General features: G+C 35.3%; 1 pseudogene; it reads left to right on the top strand.

Annotated features, from left to right (window-relative positions):
- The first annotated feature begins 3,463 nt into the window (after positions 1-3,463).
- Positions 3,464-10,055, top strand: LOC116016093 (annotated as a pseudogene).
- Positions 10,056-18,723: the final 8,668 nt, after the last annotated feature.

Raw genomic sequence — 18,723 nt, 5'->3', positions numbered from 1 at the left:
AGGTCATAGCCATGCGTGACCACCAAGCTATTCAAACCTCAACAACCCTCAACATCTTTCAAGTCCAAGTCAAGAAATTCAAGAGATTCATGAGGAAGAACAATATACAAGGAAATCCATCCACACCACACTACGCGAGGTCAAGTGCCTCGAAGAATAAAATACTTTGAGGAGTTGCAGACTTTGTGCTACAACTACCGAAAATCATGTACTATAGGGTGGCAAAAAGGAGGAAAACACTAGCGACTGAAGAGTTAGTTGAGAAGGCAATCAACGACTCGTGCTCCTCCAACTCAAGTTTAGAAAGCGATGGCTCCTCTTTAGCCGACATCAATTTGAAGAGTTATACGAGTATGTCTTATGGCCAAAGATCATGAGGTAACTTCTCAAACCTCAATTGAATGTGATTCATATTATAGTTATAATGAAGATCTTATGGATTTGGTTTTAAAACTGATGAAGGACTTCAAATATGTAAAGAGCGCTCAGTCTAAATTGAAATAAGCGAATGCTTGACTCTTGGCTGAACGCGAATCCTTTAAGAGCATAAAAAAAATTCTGAAATGAGAAGCAAATTATCTTTCTTAAAGAGAGCATAAGTTGCTTGAGGTAATGGCTACATTTACTAATTCATCCAAAATAATGGATCGAATGATAGGTGAGCAAAGACCAGTTGGTGATAAAGTTAGACTAGGTTATGTGATCTAAGCTCTCCCTCATATACTATTGACCAAACCTTCAGATCCTTTAAATAGTGGATGTCTAAATCTGTTTTGTTAAAGGTCAAGATATGCTGCTCGAACCTTTGAAAGTTGATAAAGGTAAGGCACCATAAATGAGTAGTTAACTGAAATGTGACACTATTCGAAAGATTGTGGAACCTTCGAAAGGTAATAATATGAAAAGTACCTCGAGTATATCTACATAATAGACATAGCATTAGTAGACTGAATGATCAACATGAGAATGGTCAACCTAAGAAGAAGAACCATTCGAGAGGTAAGCTGAAGAACAACTCAAGGAATAACCATTTGAGAGGAAGCATTAGTAGACTTGAATGATCAACATGAGAATGGTCAACCTAAGAAGAAGAACCATTCGAGAGGTAAGCTGAAGAACAACTCAAGGAATAACCATTTGAGAGGAAGACCGAATCATCATCCGAATGGTCAATCCAAAATGTCAACAAGTTTCAAAGGTCATCTAGAAGACCAATGAGAGGCGTTGAAATGTTATATCCTTCTAATGAGGACTGACTCATGGTCCATAAACCAATGTCAAAAGCGAATTTGAACGGTTTCATAGACACAAGAAGAGCTCCATCAAAAGGAGTGATGTATGTGAGCTAGTTCCTAGATCTTCGCACCAAAATGTTATTGAGACGGAATGAGTCTTTAGGAACAAAATGGATGAGCTCCATCAATTCAAAAGGAATATGTATGGGAGCTAGTTCCTAGATCTTCGCCCCTAAGCCTTAAATCCAAAAACTTTATAACCCTAAACCCTAAACCCCCTAAACCCGAAAACTCTAAACCCTAAACCTTGCAACCCTAAACCCTAAACCCGAACCCATAAACCCTAAGTCCCTAAACACTAAACACTAAACCTTAAACCCCTAAACGCTAAATCTTAACCCTAAAGCTTAAACCATAAAATTATAAACCCTAAACCTTAAACTCTAAATCTCCAAGGCCCAAACTCTAAATCCTAAACCTTGCAACCCTAAAACCCTAAACCTTAAATTTTAAACCGTAAAACCCTAAACCCGAAGCCAGTAAACATTAAAACCCTAAACGCTAAACCCTAAACCCTAAACCTTAAATCTTAAAACCCTAAACCCTAAACCCTAAACCTTAAACCATAAAATTATAAACCCTAAACCATGCAACCCTAAACCCTAAACATTGTAACCCTAAACCCTAAACCCTAAACCTTAAAATCTTAAACCCTAAATCCTAACCCTAAACCCTAAACCTTGCAACCCTAAATCTTAAATCTTAACCCTAAACTCTAAAGCCTAAACCTTGTAACCTTAAAACCTCAAATCTTCAAACATAAACCCTAAATCGTAATCCCTAAACTTTAAACCCTAAACCCTAAACACTAAACTTTGTACCCCTAAACTTAAACCCTAAACCCTAAACCTAAACCTTGCAACCCTAAAACTCTAAACCTTGCAACCCTAAACCTTAAACCATGAACCTTGCAACCCTAAACCTAAGGTTGTTAATGAGTTGCTACAAAGGCGAAAAGAAGTAGAATGGGTTATTGAAGGGGACTTTGATGCATATGTGAAAAGGATTGAGAAACATTACATATGGGGCAGAGAACCAAAGCTACTAATGGCTTCCTATATATTCTAGACACCAATTTCAGTATTCATGATACATAGAAGTTATGGTAGCTTGGTAAAAATTTCAAATTATGGTGAAGAGTATCAGAAGGAAGAAGATGGAGAAACTCCAATCAATGTTATGTTTCATGGCTATGGTCATTATGACATATTGGAGACTAATACATTGGAAGAATAATTATAATAAAAAAATTGATATCCAAAACCATAGACTCTACCCAAAACCTTAAAACTTTAAACTTTAAACCCTAAATCTTAACCTTAAACTCTAAACCCTAAACCTTTTAACCCTAAAACCTGAAAACCCTAAACCTTGTAGCCCTAAACCCAAAATTTAAACTCTAAACCCTAGAACTTTAAACCCTAAACCTTATAACCCGAAACCCTAAACACTAAATCTTCAACCCTTTTAACCCTAAACCCTATATGGGCTTTGACCTTTTATGAATTCAAAAAAAAAACACTAAATCCTAGAACTTTAATTCCTAAACCTTACAACCCTAACCCTAAACCCTAGACCCTAAAACTCTAAACTCTAAACCTTACAACCCTAAATCCCTAAATCTTAATCGCAACATCTAAACCCTAAACCTTGATTCCTAAACCCTAAAATCTTAAACTCTAAACCAGACCTAAACCTAAATATTAACCCTAAACCCTAAACTTGGCAACCCTAAATCCTAAATCTTAACACTAAACTTTGAACCCTAAACATTATAACCCTAAAACCTGAAACCCAAAACCCTAAACCCTAAATCCTAAATCCTAAACCTTATAACCCTTAACCCTAAACCCTAATCTTGAACACATTGCCTTAAACCTTAAACCTTTCAACCCTAAACCCTAAAACTCTGAGGCTTAAACATTGCAACCTTAAGCCCTAAACCCTAAACTCAAATACTCTATACCCTAAACCCTAAACCTTGCAACCCAGAACCCTAAATTCCAAAATCTTAACCGCAACCTCTAAAACCCAAAACCCTCCCCTAAACTCTAAAGCCTAAACCTTGTAACCTTAAAACCTTAAATTTTCAAACCTAAACCTTGCAACCCTAAACTCTAAACCTTAAACCCTAAAACTCTAAACCTTGCAACCCTAAACCTTAAACCATGAATCTTGCAACCCTAAACCTTGTAACCCTAATCCTCAACCCTAAACGTAAGGTTGTTAATGAGTTGCTACAAAGGCGAAAAGAAGCAGAATGGTTTATTGAAGGGGACTTTGATGCAAATGTGAAAAGGATTGGGAAACCTTACATATGGGGCGGAGAACCAGAGCTGCTAATGGCTTCCATGTACTCTAGACACCAATTTCAGTATTCATGATACATAGAAGTTATGGTAGCTTGGTAAATATTTCAAATTATGGTGAAAAGTATCAGAAGGAAGAAGATGGAGAAACTCCAATCAATGTTATGTTTCATGGCTATGGTTATTATGACATATTGGAGACTAATACATTGGAAGAATAATTATAATAAAAAAAATTGATATCCAAAACCATAGACTCTACCCTAAACCTTAAAACTTTAAACCTTAAACCCTAAATCTTAACCTTAAACTCTAAACCCTAAACCTTGTAACCCTAAAACCTGAAAACCCTAAACCTTGCAGTCCCAAACCCAAAATTTAAACCCTAAACCCTAGAACTTTAAGCCCTAAACCTAGCAACCCTAAATCCTAAACAATAACCTTAAACTCTAAACCCTAAACCTTATAACTCGAAACTCAACCCTTTTAACCCTAAACCCTATATGGGCTTTGACCTTTTATGAATCCAAAAAAAAAAACCCTAAACCCAAAAACTCTAATTCCTAAACCTTGCAACCCTAACCCTAAACCCTAGACCCTAAAACTCTAAACTCTAAACTCTAAACCTTGCAATCCTAAATCCCTAACCTAAATCTTAATCGCAACCTCTAAACCCTAAACCTTGATTCCTAAACCCTAAAATCTTAAACTCTAAACCAAACCTAAACCTAAATATTAACCCTAAACCCTAAAACTCTAAACACTAAACTTAGCAACCCTAAATCCTAAATCTTAACACTAAACTCTGAACCCTAAACATTATAGCCCTAAAACCTGAAACCCAAAACCTTAAATCATAAATCCTAAACATTGCAACCTTGAACCCTAAACCCTAAAACTAAATATTAACCCTAAACCCTAAAACTCTAAACACTAAACTTAGCAACCCTAAATCCTAAATCTTAACTCTAAACTCTGAACCCTAAACATTATAGCTCTAAAACCTGAAACCCAAAAACCTTAAATCATAAATCCTAAACCTTGCAACCTTGAACCCTAAACCCTAAATCTTAAACCCATTGCCTTAAACCCTAAACCCTAAACCTTGCAACCCTAAACCCTAAAACTCTAAGCCTTAAACCTTGCAACCTTGAGCCCAAAACCCTAAACTCAAATACTCTATTCTCTAAACCCTAAACCTTGCAACCCAGAACCCTAACTCCCTAAATCTTAATCGCAACCTCTAAAACCCAAAACCCAAAACCCAAAACCTTAAAACCTTAAACCCTAAATCCTAACCCTAAACCCACCCTAAACCTTGCAACCCTAAACATTGTAACCTTAAAACCTTAAATCTTCAAACCTAGACCCTAAATCGTAATCCCTAAACTTTAAACCCTAAACCCTAAACTTTTTAACCCTAAACCTTACCACCCTAAACTTAAACCCTAAATCTTAACCCTAAACCCTAAGCCCTAGACCTAAACCTTGCAAACCTAAACACTAAACCTTAAACCCTAAATCTCTAAACCTTGCAACCTTAAACCTTAAACCATGAACCTTGCAACCCTAAACCTTGTAACCCTGAAATCCTCAACCCTAAACCTAAGGTTGTTAATGAGTTGCTACAAAGGCGAAAGGAAGTAGAATGGTTTATTGAAAGGGACTTTGATGCATATGTGAAAAGGATTGAGAAACCTTACATATGGGGCAGAGAACCAGAGCTACTAATGGCTTCCCATGTACTCTAGACACCAATTTCAGTATTCATGATACATAGAAGTTATGGTAGCTTGGTAAATATTTCAAATTATGGTGAAAAGTATCAGAAGGAAGAAGATGGAGAAACTCCAATCAATGTTATGTTTCATGGCTATGGTCATTATGACATATTGGAGACTAATACATTTGAAGAATAATTACAATACAAAATGGATATCTAAAACCATAGACTCTACCCTAAACCCTAAAACTTTAAACCCTAAACCCTAAATCTTAACCTTAAACTCTAAACCCTAAACCTTGTAACTCTAAAACTTGAAAACCCTAAACCTTGCAGCCCTAAACCCAAAATTTAAACCCTAAACCCTAGAACTTTAAACCCTAAACCTAGTTTATATGGAGAAGGTAGGCGAGAGAGAAACTACCAAAGGGAAAGCTAAGGTGACAAAGGAAGAAGCAGAGGCCCCTCCAGCAACGCATCAAGAAAAAACCTTCACCAAAGATATGAGAATGACACAAGCATTCTCAAGATTCAAAATCGAGTTTGTGGATCCAAATCCTCAAGCTGGACCTAGTACTAGAATTCCAAATCAATCGAGTGGTTCAATTTGAGAGGTTGGAGATGACACATAGCTCGATAGGCCATTGATCGGATGGTTGATTAAGTTATATGACTTCTGTTGCTGAGATCGAGATGTTAGAAGCTCAACCGAATCTTTAAGCCGAAGAAGCAACACAACCATCTACCGATGAGTCAACCCGTGAGGTTGAGGAGGCAATTTATCGAATGATCAATCAAGTACTTGCCCGAGTGGTCGACGTAACCGAGCCGTAAATTACCATTCTAGAACCTGCTCGAGAGGTTGAAGTACCAAGTAGTGAAGCTGTTGTCTTTGCAGAAGTTTTGAGCAGTTCGCCAACCACCCGAGAGGCAGTGAAATTGAGTGGTGAACAAGCTCGTGGAGTATATGAAAGCTCACCTCCCATGGCACCCATTTGAGAGGGTTGAAGAGCCGAATGGTGAAGACGATCCCGGAACCACTTATGATAACAAAATTGAAGAGGATGACATCTCAAAATCGAAGAGAAGTCGACCTATGATCAATCAAAAGAAAGGCGGCTGATTTCCAAAAATGGAAAGAGGATGAGGATGAGGATGAGGATGACCTCAATTCCAAATCAGGATGAGGATGACTTCCAAATTGGGAAACAGGTTGACCTTGGCGAGAAATAATTCAAAGTAGCAAAATCAAATATTTTCTAATCAAAGTCAAGGATTTTTTCGGTGGAATTATTTAGGCTCAAGTAAGAATCAACAGTTTGAATTATTTACTTGACTTTTCTAATCAAGATGTGAAAAAGTCAAATTGAGTTGAATTTTGCAATTAATCAATATTCAATTTCCATTCATGTAATTCTCTTTCCATTCTCCCCTCTTGAAAGAGAGGGGTGCCTTTGGGAATGTGGACACATGTGGTGCATGGATGTTGTCAACTCGTGTCGTAAGGTGTTAAGTGAAGTCTTGCAACGAATGCAACCTTCGTGTTTAGTTGCTATCGTTAAGTTGGAAGAAGGTGAGGATGACGTCGTCATCATGACCCTTACGCCTTAGGCGGCCAATGTGCTACAATGGCTGGGACAAAGGATCGCGATCCCGTGAGAGTGAGCTATTCCAAAAAACCCGTTCTCAGTGACCTCATTTTTACATCACATAAAAAATTATCAATATATAAATTAATTTAAGATATTAAAAAACACTAAAAAAAAATCACATTTCATCAAATTATTTTATAAAATTTGAAATAAAATAATTTGTATTTATGAAAATATTCAAACAAAATTGTACTAATTTTATAAAATTTAAAATAAATTTATGTATAATTAAAATTAAAATTTATAAAAAAAACAAAAAATATATAAAATTATTTATTTAAATATAATATGAAAATACAAAATATAAAGTTTAAGTAAAATTAAATATTTTATTTACATAATAATTTATTTGTAATAATAATATTATTATATTTGAAATGGAAAGAAAATAATGTGATTATTTGCACTCAGGGTTGCAGAGATAAACAAAGTGTTGTCTTGGAACAATATAATTGTGGTTGGAGTGGGTTAGTCTCCTTCCAGAACTATGAAGTGAAGTTGATTTTAGAGTTGAGAGAGAAAGTATGTTAAACTGCCAACATGAAAATATGGCTTCATGATGAAGAAAAGCTTCCGACTTTCATGTGTGGAGAATGAAGCATCTTTCTTTCTAACCTCATAATTACTGCAAATAGCAATGACGATGAAAAATGGCGCAGCCTAGTCTTTTGAAACTTGGGCCCAAGGCATATACATTTACCAACTCGCCAGCCGTTATGCGGCTCACCTTCAACTCTGCTCCTCAAACATACACAACCCTGCTGCGTCTTCTCTTGCTAGAACCATCCATGCCAACATGATCACCTCCGGCTTCAAGCCCCGTGCCCACATCCTTAACCGCCTCATCGATATCGACTGCAAGTCCTCCAACTTCTCCTACGCACGCCACCTGTTCGACGAAATTCCCTAACTGGATATTGTTGCTAGAACCACCATGGTTGCTGCGTATTCGGCTTCCGGGGACCCCAAGCTCGCTGCAGAGATTTTTGATAGAACCCCTTTAAACATGCGCGACACTGTTTTTTATAACGCTAGGATCACGGGCCATTCGCATCAAAATGACGGGCATGTTGCCATACAAGTCTTCAATGATATGAAAAGAAACAACTTTCAGCCTGACGAGTACACATACACTAGTGTGTTTGCAGCCTTGGCACTTATAGCCGATTGCGAATTGCACTGCCAGCAACTACATTGTGCTGTTATCAAGTCCAGGACTGGGACGATTACATCTGTACAGAATGCCCTTTTGTCAGTGTATGTTAGGTGCGCATCTTCACCCTTTGGGTCTTCATTGCTTTTAATGGAATCGGCTAGGAAGTTATTTGACGAGATGAGCAAGAGGGATGAATTGACATGGACAACAATCATTGTGGGTTATATAAGGAATGATAATGTTGATGCTGCACAGCAAGTGTTTGATGGGATGGATGAGAAGTTAATTGTGGCATGGAATGCAATGATTTCAGGGTATGTGCATAAGGGTTTAGTCTCTGAAGCGTTTGAACTTTGTAGACAAATGTACTTGCTAGGAATTAAACTGGATGGATTTACATATTCAAATGTCCTCAGTGCCTGTGCTGATGCTGGATTATTTCTCCATGGAAAGCAGGTGCATGCTTACATAGTAAGGACCGAAACAACACCTATGGAGCATGCTCATGTGTCAGTAGATAATGCTTTGATTACATTGTATTGGAAATGCAATGGAGTTGATGATGCTAGGAAAATTTTTTATCAGATGATGACTAAGGACCTGATCTCATGGAATACAATTTTGTCTGCATATGTGAGTGCTGGACGGATTAATGAAGCTAAATTGTTTTTTTCTGAGATGCTAGAGAAAAACTCCTTAACATGGACAGTGATGATATCTGGATGCTCACAAAATGGGCTTGGGGAAGAAGGTCTAAGGCCATTCAACCAAATGAAATTAAATAGGGTTGAGCCAAGTGACTATGCTTTTGCAGGAGCCATTGCATCTTGTTCAGTGCTTGCTGCGCTAGAAACTGGCCGCCAGCTCCATGCTCAGATTATACGATGTGGATTTGATTCAAGCCTCTCTTCTGGAAATGCATTAATTACACTCTATGGAAGATGTGGAGACATTGATGCTGCACAGTGTCTGTTTCTTACAATGCCATTTCTCGATTCTGTGTCTTGGAATGCAATGATTGCAGCCTTGGGGCAGCATGGATATGGTGCTCATGCAATAGAACTCTTTGAAGAAATGTTAGAAGAACGTATATCTCCTGACAGAATAAGCTTTCTTACAATCCTATCTGCTTGTAGTCATGCAGGGTTAATTAAAGAAGGACAACATTATTTTGATTTAATGAATAGAGTATATGGCATAAACCCAGGAGAAGATCACTATTCTCGCTTAATTGATTTGTTGTCTCAAGCTGGAAGGTTCTCAGAAGCTACAAATGTGATCCAGACTATGCCCTATAAGCCTGGGGCACCTATTTGGGAAGCTCTTCTTTCTGGTTGTCGACTTCATGGAAACATTGAGTTGGCAGTGCAAGCTGCGGATCAACTGTTTGACCTAGTTCCACAAAATGATGGAAGCTACATACTTATGGAAAACATGTTTTCTTCTGCAGGCAAATGGAGTGATGCTGCCAATGTACGAAAATTAATGAGGGAACGAGGGGTCAAGAAGGAACCTGGCTGTAGTTGGATTGAAGTTGAAAACAAGGTCCATGTATTCTTGGTGGATGATACTAAGCACCCTGAAATCCAAGCAGTTTACAACTATCTAGAGGAATTAGCAGTAAAAATGAGGAAAGCTGGATATATTCCAGATACGAAGTATGTGTTACAGGATATGGAAACTGAACAAAAGGAGTATGCTTTGTCAACTCATAGTGAAAAACTTGCTGTTGTGTTTGGGCTCTTGAAGCTACCTCATAGTGCCACGATTAGGGTCTTCAAGAACCTTCGGATATGTGGGGACTGTCACAATGCATTTAAGTTCATGTCAAAGGTAGAGGCAAGAGAGATTATTGTGAGAGATGGAAAGAGGTTTCATCACTTCAGGGATGGTGAGTGCTCATGTGGTAATTACTGGTGAGCAGAGAGATCTTATTGCAATTATGTATTACAAGAACTGGATGTTTGGACAGATAAGTATCATGATGCCAACCTATCGATAGAGGAACCCAAAGAAGTTATTCTGGAAGCCTGACCTCTCTTTCCCATTTCACTATCCTTTTAAAGTTGTCTTTCCTCATCCTGTTCTGTCAATCATCCTCTAGTGAAGTCTTCAATGGCAGAGTAATTTTTCAACTTCTAGAAGAGGTTTGGACTTTAGTTTCTATCTATGGAGATCCATTGAAACCATTAGTCCTTTGCATTAACATATTAACATGCCCATCAATGTCTGGCTTGTCTTTTGACAACATCTACTTCAGTTTGGAAATGCATTTACTAGGAAACAGTTATTTTCTCATGTGTCTTCACTTGCATTTAATTTGCAGCTCTCTTACTTCAAAAACCTTGAAATAGATATTCTCTATGGACACAACTTAGCAGTTTACACAGTGGCAAATGCTCTTATGCTTCCATATGATTATTTAAGGAAATGATGAGCAAGGAAAGTTGAGAGTAAGCTTGTATCTTGAATTGCCAAGTAATCATCAAGAATCCCTTGGTACTTACTATGAAAATGTAATTTGGGAGGCCATTAAACATGCTGAATGCAGCTAGAAAAGGTTAGAATAGCGTAGCGATGATTGCTCTACGTGGGGTTACCAAGACAGTTGTTGCTGCGAATCCCAGTGCTCCAAGACATGCTCAGATTCATGTCAACAACTGTAATCAGGAGCTGAATATGAATGAGAATATTTGACTGTGGGACAGGCCGACTTGGCGGTGAGCTCTACTATTGTTTAAGATTCAACTCAATTCCATTTGCATTTATTTAGAATCAGTTTCTGTGTTGTTGGTGGTGTGTTGTGATTTTTGTTTACACAATTTAAATTCAACCAAGAATTTGGTATTTTCTGAACTTGAAAAGGTGAAATTTGCCCTTCCAGAGGACACCATTTGCATCTTTTCACCTATTTGCAGAATCCAGAGAAAGATGCAGAGGACACTACACTGCTTGCTGTGTTATATAGAGAAACAGACTGGAGGAGATGCTGAAAATATGTGAAGAAAGATTACACCTTGGCCGGCCTTCTAACTATAGACAAAGGAATAAAGAAGGATTAGTGAAAAGCTTTGATGTCTTCCAATTGGACATCTGCTACATACACAATGGAATGCTATGCTTAAAGTTGTAAACTGCTAAAACTACTTTTATGTATAATAAATTTCCAAGAAAATTTTGGTGCAATTTTTATTCAATTATTGCAGAGCTCTATGATAAACTTTTAAGACAATATATGTGTTCCCATCTCAGCCGTCAGCCCATCTTCAATAAAGTTAATAACACTACGGATTATTGGCCTGACTAGATCAATTATGGGCAAGTTAAGCTGATTTACCTTTTTTTGTGGTTATTTACAGACTAGGATTATAAGATGAGGTTTAGCATGTGCACGCCCTTTAAAAACAGTTTAAGACTTGTTCAATGTAAAACCATATAGGTAAACAAGTTTTACAATTTTACAACATGTTTGGTTTACGAGATGAATGTCTTTATATCATTTAGAATGTCTTTAAGTAAATTTAATTCTTTTAAAATACATCTTATAAGGTAGATGATGACATACTACTTAATTATGATAAATGACTTTCTGCAATTTTAGAGCATGAGAGATGCAAAATAGTACTATATCTTTTAACTTGTCATTTACATAATTATATTGCATTTTAATTTATAATATATTTAGTTTTAATTGCTTTATTTGATTAATAGTGTTTTAATTTATACATTATAATGAATATTTTTATTGTATTGTAAATTATTTTAGTTTCAACTCGTCCCTACTCATCAATATTTTTAGTTTCGTCTTGGTCGGTGGAACATAGGAACATAGCTACATATCCATTGGAGCAATACTATGTAAGTGGACCTAATTTTCCTCAAAATCTTTTTTCTATGATGCAACTAGTTCTTTCTAGGACAATATTCTAGGTTGTTGGTGGAATTATAACAACAATGTAGGATATTCTAAAAAGTAACTAGTGTTTTTTATTTTATTTTATTTTTTATAACAATACTAATATGATGTGTCAAAAATAATACATGTTCTAACCTATTCATTCTTAACATTTATAAGTTATATATAAAATGGTTGAGTTAAAAAAATAAATAAAAATGAATAAACTTAGAGCATTTACATCAGTGAAGAATGTGTGGTTTTTGGCAAAAGGGTCAAATAGACCCATGTACTATCACTGATTGTTCATCCAGCACCATGACTACAATATGGTTCATTTAGGTTATTATACTCCTAATTATTTTTCATCTAGCATTTTCTAACAAGTAACCCATCTAATTTGATGACATGAAAAAATAAAATAATAAAAAATGATGACATGTTATTTATATGGATGTTTTGGATGATTTTTACCCTATTTTATTAATGAAAAAGGTGATTTCTTGCAATGAAATATGGTAGAAATCAAAGTTGTTATATAAAGTTTTAATTACAGTGTATTGCACTACTATGTATGTATAACGGGGCATTTAGTGTCGTTCGGCAATAAAATTTTATGAAAATTGATATATGAAAATTAAATTATTTTTATAATAACTTACGATATTGTATTGGGTAAATTTTTTTTTTTAAAAAAAATAAAATTTAATTTTTCATATATCGATTTTCATGGAATCTCATTGTCGAACGACACTGAATACTCCGCTATACATATACAGTACATTGTAGTTGAAACTTTATATAGCAACTTTGAATTATGACATATTTCATTGCAAGAAATCAACCAAAAATACAATATCTTAAGTTATTCAATTACCCGAAAATCCAAAATATTAATTTATTTTTAAAATAAAATAAAATTTACCCAATAAAACATATATTGATTTTCATGAAATCTCATTGCTGAACAACAATGAATATCACGCTATACATACATAGTAGAGCAGTACACTGTAGTTAAAATTTTATATAGCAATTTTAATTTCCACACTATTTCATTGCAAGAAATCATTTTCTTCATTAATGAAATAGGGTATAAATCATCCAAAACATCCATATAAATAACACGTCACCATTTTTTTATTTTGTTTTTCCTTGTCATCAAATTAGATGGGTTACTTGTTAGAAATGGGCTAAAAATGCTAGATGAAAAATAATTAGGAGTATAATAACCTAAATGGACCATATTTTAGTTCATGGTGCTGGATGAACAATCAGTGATAGTACATGGGCCGATTTGAACCTTTTGCCTTTTTTATTCATTTATTACCATTTTGAATACGATTACATTGTGGGTAGTTTCCTTGTGCATTTAGTCTTCACTTCACCATCAATCGTTTCATTCTCCAGGAACTCTTTGTCTTTGTCGCCAACCCAGTCGCCGGTCTTCTTGCTGCATCGGTGCGTGCAAACCGGAGAAGCTCCATGTCTGGCTCTTCTATCAGGCGGTTTAAGCGGAGTAGGAGAAATTTTTCAAGAGGTATTCAATGTATTTCGTTTTAACTTGTTTTTGTTTTTTTTTTCTTTGTACAACTGGGAGACATATCCATGGCACAGTTTTGCCCTTTTTCATTTTCATTACTTGGTCCTGCATTTGAAAGGTTAAAATCATAAACTCTCCAAAATCATTCATACACGGGTGTGAAAATTAAAAATGCATGTTCTTTCCAGATTTATGCACATGCCCAATTCCACAAGCGCACATAATTACGCATCTCATAAAAATAAATAAAAAAAATGCACTAAACTAAACATGTCAAAACCTTCATGGCCTATAGTAAGAATTTTGCACATGCCCAACACTATTCGCGCACACAACTCTCAGACTTTTGCACACGGCGCCCGCATACATAAACGCACACACATTCGCATCACATAATAATTAACAGAACCGCGCTAAAGAAAACATGCCTAACCCTTTATTGCCTTCTCAGTATATTGCAAACACTACCCAGGTCAAATGCACACTGTTCGTATATGTGTGGTAAAATATTTTTCCTGAACCCGGGGGACATTTGTGCCCCCACAACAATTACTTAAAACGCAATCCCCTGTTATGCAACTAGTACACCCATTCATGGTTGCACAAACCACAACCATCATATCGGTCGCACACTCAACAAAAAAGAACCACAATCAAGACACAAATACACTCAGACTTCTGCACACGCCTAACGTCAGACACGCACACACCTACGCACCATATAAAAATTTAAAAAAATACGCGCTAAACTAAACATGTCAAAACCATCATTGCCGACCTACTCATAATTTTGTATACACTACCCAGACCAAATGCACATTATTCTCAAGAAACAAACGCGATTATACAGCGATCTCATAAATACTTTAACATGTTGATAAACATACAATTACTTTATTAATTGACTTACATAACATATTTTATGTGTAACCTATTATTTACAATATTTGAAAGTTGAGAATTCGTAAACATCACTCTTACTTTTAATCTCTAGAATGTTTGTCAAAATGTTACTCTCAACAAGTTCCCAATACACCTTAACTCATAATACATACATTACATAGCTCACAACTGTAAGTATTATATTAACTAACATAAACTAAAGGAAACATAAATACGAGGAACCTGACTTTGTAGCAGCGGAAGCTTTAGGATCATATGAATATCCCTAGCCATAGTTGTTAGAATTGTAGATGGTAAACCTTAAAATAACATTAGTGTTTTGTCTACCACTTTTTCTCCTGAATATTATTAAATGGTGTGTGTATTCTGAATACGGGAGCAGTAAGATGACTCTTTTGCTTAGAAGCCTACATGCCATCAACATAAGCATATATTCAGTTAAAAGCTAAACTAAATATCCTAAGTTACCTAACTAAGTAAATCACTAATTGATTTAATCATTTACTTACACCACAACCACTTAATAATACAATATATTAGATTACTAGTTTTTACGCGCATTGCGCGAATGAGATAATGCCCAATCTTATATACCAATTATTTTTGTTATTAAGATCGATGTTGATTTTGTCTTTAATCCAAACATGTTGACTGTAGAAAATGAATGAATTATAAATTTATATTAGTTCTAATATATTTAAAGAATGCACAATAAGTATTTTATATACAAGATTAATGAATGTTGTAATAGTAGTTATTATTTTTCAAATTTCTTCTATTTATGAATTTGAAAGATTGATTCCAACAATGTTGCAGTCTCAGCATATTTTCAATGCATCAAGTGTGTCACAACATTCTATTTCCCTACATTGATATTTTTAATAATGAATTTTTAATCAATTTATTGTGTTATTTGAATGTTTTCTTTGTAAACAAATCATCCCTAAGTAGTTAATATGATTGGTTTCAAATTGTTTTTTTTTTAATTGTTTTCCATGTTATTAACATGATAATTGGTAAATAAATATATAACATTATTTTTTTAGTATAACTTTGATATTTAATTACAAGATAGTGTAAAAAGAAAAAAATGAACAATGTAGTGAATATAATTAATTAATAAATTTGAAGGTAGGGAATCTTTGCATTGTAGAAAATATAGACAATATAACTAATGCAATTATATTTCTTTTTAAATTTTTTGATAATGAATATTTGTTTTTGAATAAAAGCATTGTAGACATTGAATTATAAATTAAATAAATGCATATGTATTATTTTTTTTGTTGTAACTACTAATTTATTTTTTTTAAACTACTAATTTATTATTTTTAATTTAATTTAATAAGAGTAATAAAGTGTGGTACTTACTTTTGAATAATATACTCTAACATATTCGTAGTATACGTTTAATAAATATATGCCAACTTTGATTGGGATGAGGTTCGAACCTAAGACCTTACTTATAAAAATTAAAGGGTAAATTAAAAGTTAACATAATATTAACGGAAAAAATAATATTTAACGGAAAATTTAACAGATAATCATATAATTAAGGATAAATTAGAAAATTTCAAGTGAAAATATAAATCTAAACCGTCTCAGCCATCCATTTCATTAAATAATTTGACTGCTATTTTTTCTACCATTTTAGGCCTAACCCTTTTTGGCTCTTATTACTATAGTAGATATATATGGGAAAACACTTACAACAACATCATATAGTGCAAATTAAAGGTAATATTGAGCTTACAAGTGAAACCCCTTAACCAAATGGCACTTTCATCCCTAATAACACCACAATTCGTGACACAATTCGTAATTTGTTTTTTTTTTTTTGTTTGTTTTTTTTGTTTGTTTTTTGAAAACAATTCGTAATTTGTTAGATCAATTGGCAAACTTAGCTCACATTTCTTTTGAACTTTTTTTTTTAATAAATTATAGTGATAAAATTTGTACTTCACGAGGTATATATATGCCCCTAATCAATCATCATGGTCCATGCATCTGTGTGGACGTTGCTATCAAATAACGTACATTTAGTACACAAAGAATGTACTTTTAATATATTAAAAATATACATTGTATTTAGAGAAAATACATTATTTGAGTACTGAAAATATATTCAGTACACGAATAATGTAAAAAATGTACATTTTGTTATGGTTCATACAATAATTTGCCGCCCCTAATGGCAATTTATTCCGTGGACCTTAGTTCTATATATAGAATTTAACTTCATAAAGTACAAAATTTATGATCATAATGCACAAAATTATATAACCGAGGATACATAAACACTTAACATAATACACAGAATTCATGTTCATAATGCACATAATTCATGTTTATAATGCACATAATTCATGTTCATTATATCGTGTTTATGTGTATTATGAACATGAATTTTGTGCATTATAAACATAAACTATGTACCTTATAAAGTCAAATTTTGTGTATTAGACTAGGGTTCATAGTACACTGTGAATCTTGATCCACGATATAACGATTGACCTCTGGAGAATTGACTGGCCCAATTAATCTGTAATTAATTGATAGCACACATGATTTTTTGGTATACAAATGTTCAAATAAGATTTATCTTTTTTTTGGTAGAAGATGAGGGAAAAAAAAAACCGGATAACTACAAAGTACCCACCCTCCAATCACAGGGGATCCGCCTATAGAAACTAGCCTCGACATGGTCCTCTTAAAGCATCATCCTCAGGTCATTCGGAGCCTCCACGAACTGGTATAGGCTAGTGGGTTGACTTAGGGCCTTCTTAGCAAGAAAATCATATATCCTATTCTATTCCATATATGTAGACATGGAGGAAAACGATCTGCTCAAAACTATTCGCCTCTGTGCGGCATCATCATTGGACAATATTGAAAAAGTTTCCATGGCCCCGAATATTATTCTGCAGAAGTGCGATCATGTGCTGCGAATCACATTCCGCAGCAAGTTTTCGACGCCATTCGCAAGCCTTGAAGGACACCCTAAGCTTCGGCCACTTCAGGAGAGCAACATCCAATTTTATACTGAAAATCGACAATCCAATTCCCAGCGTGATCCCATAGCACGCCCCCACAGCCAGCCATTCCTGTCGCGGACGAGCAACTCCCATCGACATTCAACTTCTTCCAGCCAGGCTGTGGCTTCGTCCACGAAACAAGCGCATTAGCTTCACGATTTCGCTGCGAGGTCGGATGAAGACGCGTTGCAAAGGCAGCCCTAGTCTCCGCCTCCTTCTGAGAGAGCCACAACAGTTTCTGATCTAGAGGAACCGTACGCCCATTAAAAATGGCATCATTACGCCACTTCCAAATCCACCATAGCCGGATCGCAAAACGCGGAGGCCAATCGGCACGAAGGCCAAGCGAAGTGTCGCCCCTTACATTCGCCAGTAGCCACTTGTCCCAGTCCAGGCAATTAAGATGACGCTTAGTTAGTGTGTCAAAATAAGGTCAACAAGCCTTAAAAAAAATAGACGAATAGGTAAAGCATAATTCTCGTACTTAAAGGTTACCAGTTAAATTCTTGTCAATATTTTTTCAATCAAGTCAATTACTCGTGATCTTCCTAGTGATTTTACTTTTCTCGTGTAATTTTTGAATTTTGAGCTATTAGAGCATCCTTATCAGTGGGGGTTTTTCGCGGTTATTGAGGAGTTTTTGTAAGTGTGATTATGAAAGAGAAAATGATATGGGAGGAAAAAAATAAATAAAACAAATCAAATTAAAAAAAGATTAAAAAATTGATGTTGTCAAGCGCGCCTGACGCGTCCGCTGGGTGCAGTAAGTGGCGCTCACCCGTGCGTGAGCGCCTATTCCTTTGCCTTAGTGGGGCCCATTGACCTACATTAAACCCCTATTTTGCAAAAGCTCCTCACCCACTCTCTCTCCTCTCATCTCTCATGCCTCTCTCATGCCATGCAGGCACTAATATGACATTATCCTTACCAATCACCATTGATGATGATGTCGATACACAAGAGTATGTTTTATTCAATATACCATCAAATAGTGATTACGAGTTTTCTTACACCTAGCGTAAGGTCAATAGTTCAACAACTTGTCACTTGTCATGTCAATCAAGATATTGCATTTAGAAACCATGGTTGGACTACTTGAATACTTGATTCTGAAAAACCAAAGTTAATTAGATCGTTGGTTAGGTTCCAGGACTCAAGTCCACATTGCAAGGTGGACCCAAATCCATGTTCACACTTTTAGAACTCTATGTT

The sequence above is a fragment of the Ipomoea triloba genome, chromosome 4, assembly GCF_003576645.1.
Source record: "Ipomoea triloba cultivar NCNSP0323 chromosome 4, ASM357664v1".
Taxonomy (NCBI): Eukaryota; Viridiplantae; Streptophyta; class Magnoliopsida; order Solanales; family Convolvulaceae; genus Ipomoea; species Ipomoea triloba.
The sequence above is the reverse complement of the archived record's forward strand: the minus strand, read 5'-3'. Positions and strand labels throughout refer to the sequence as shown.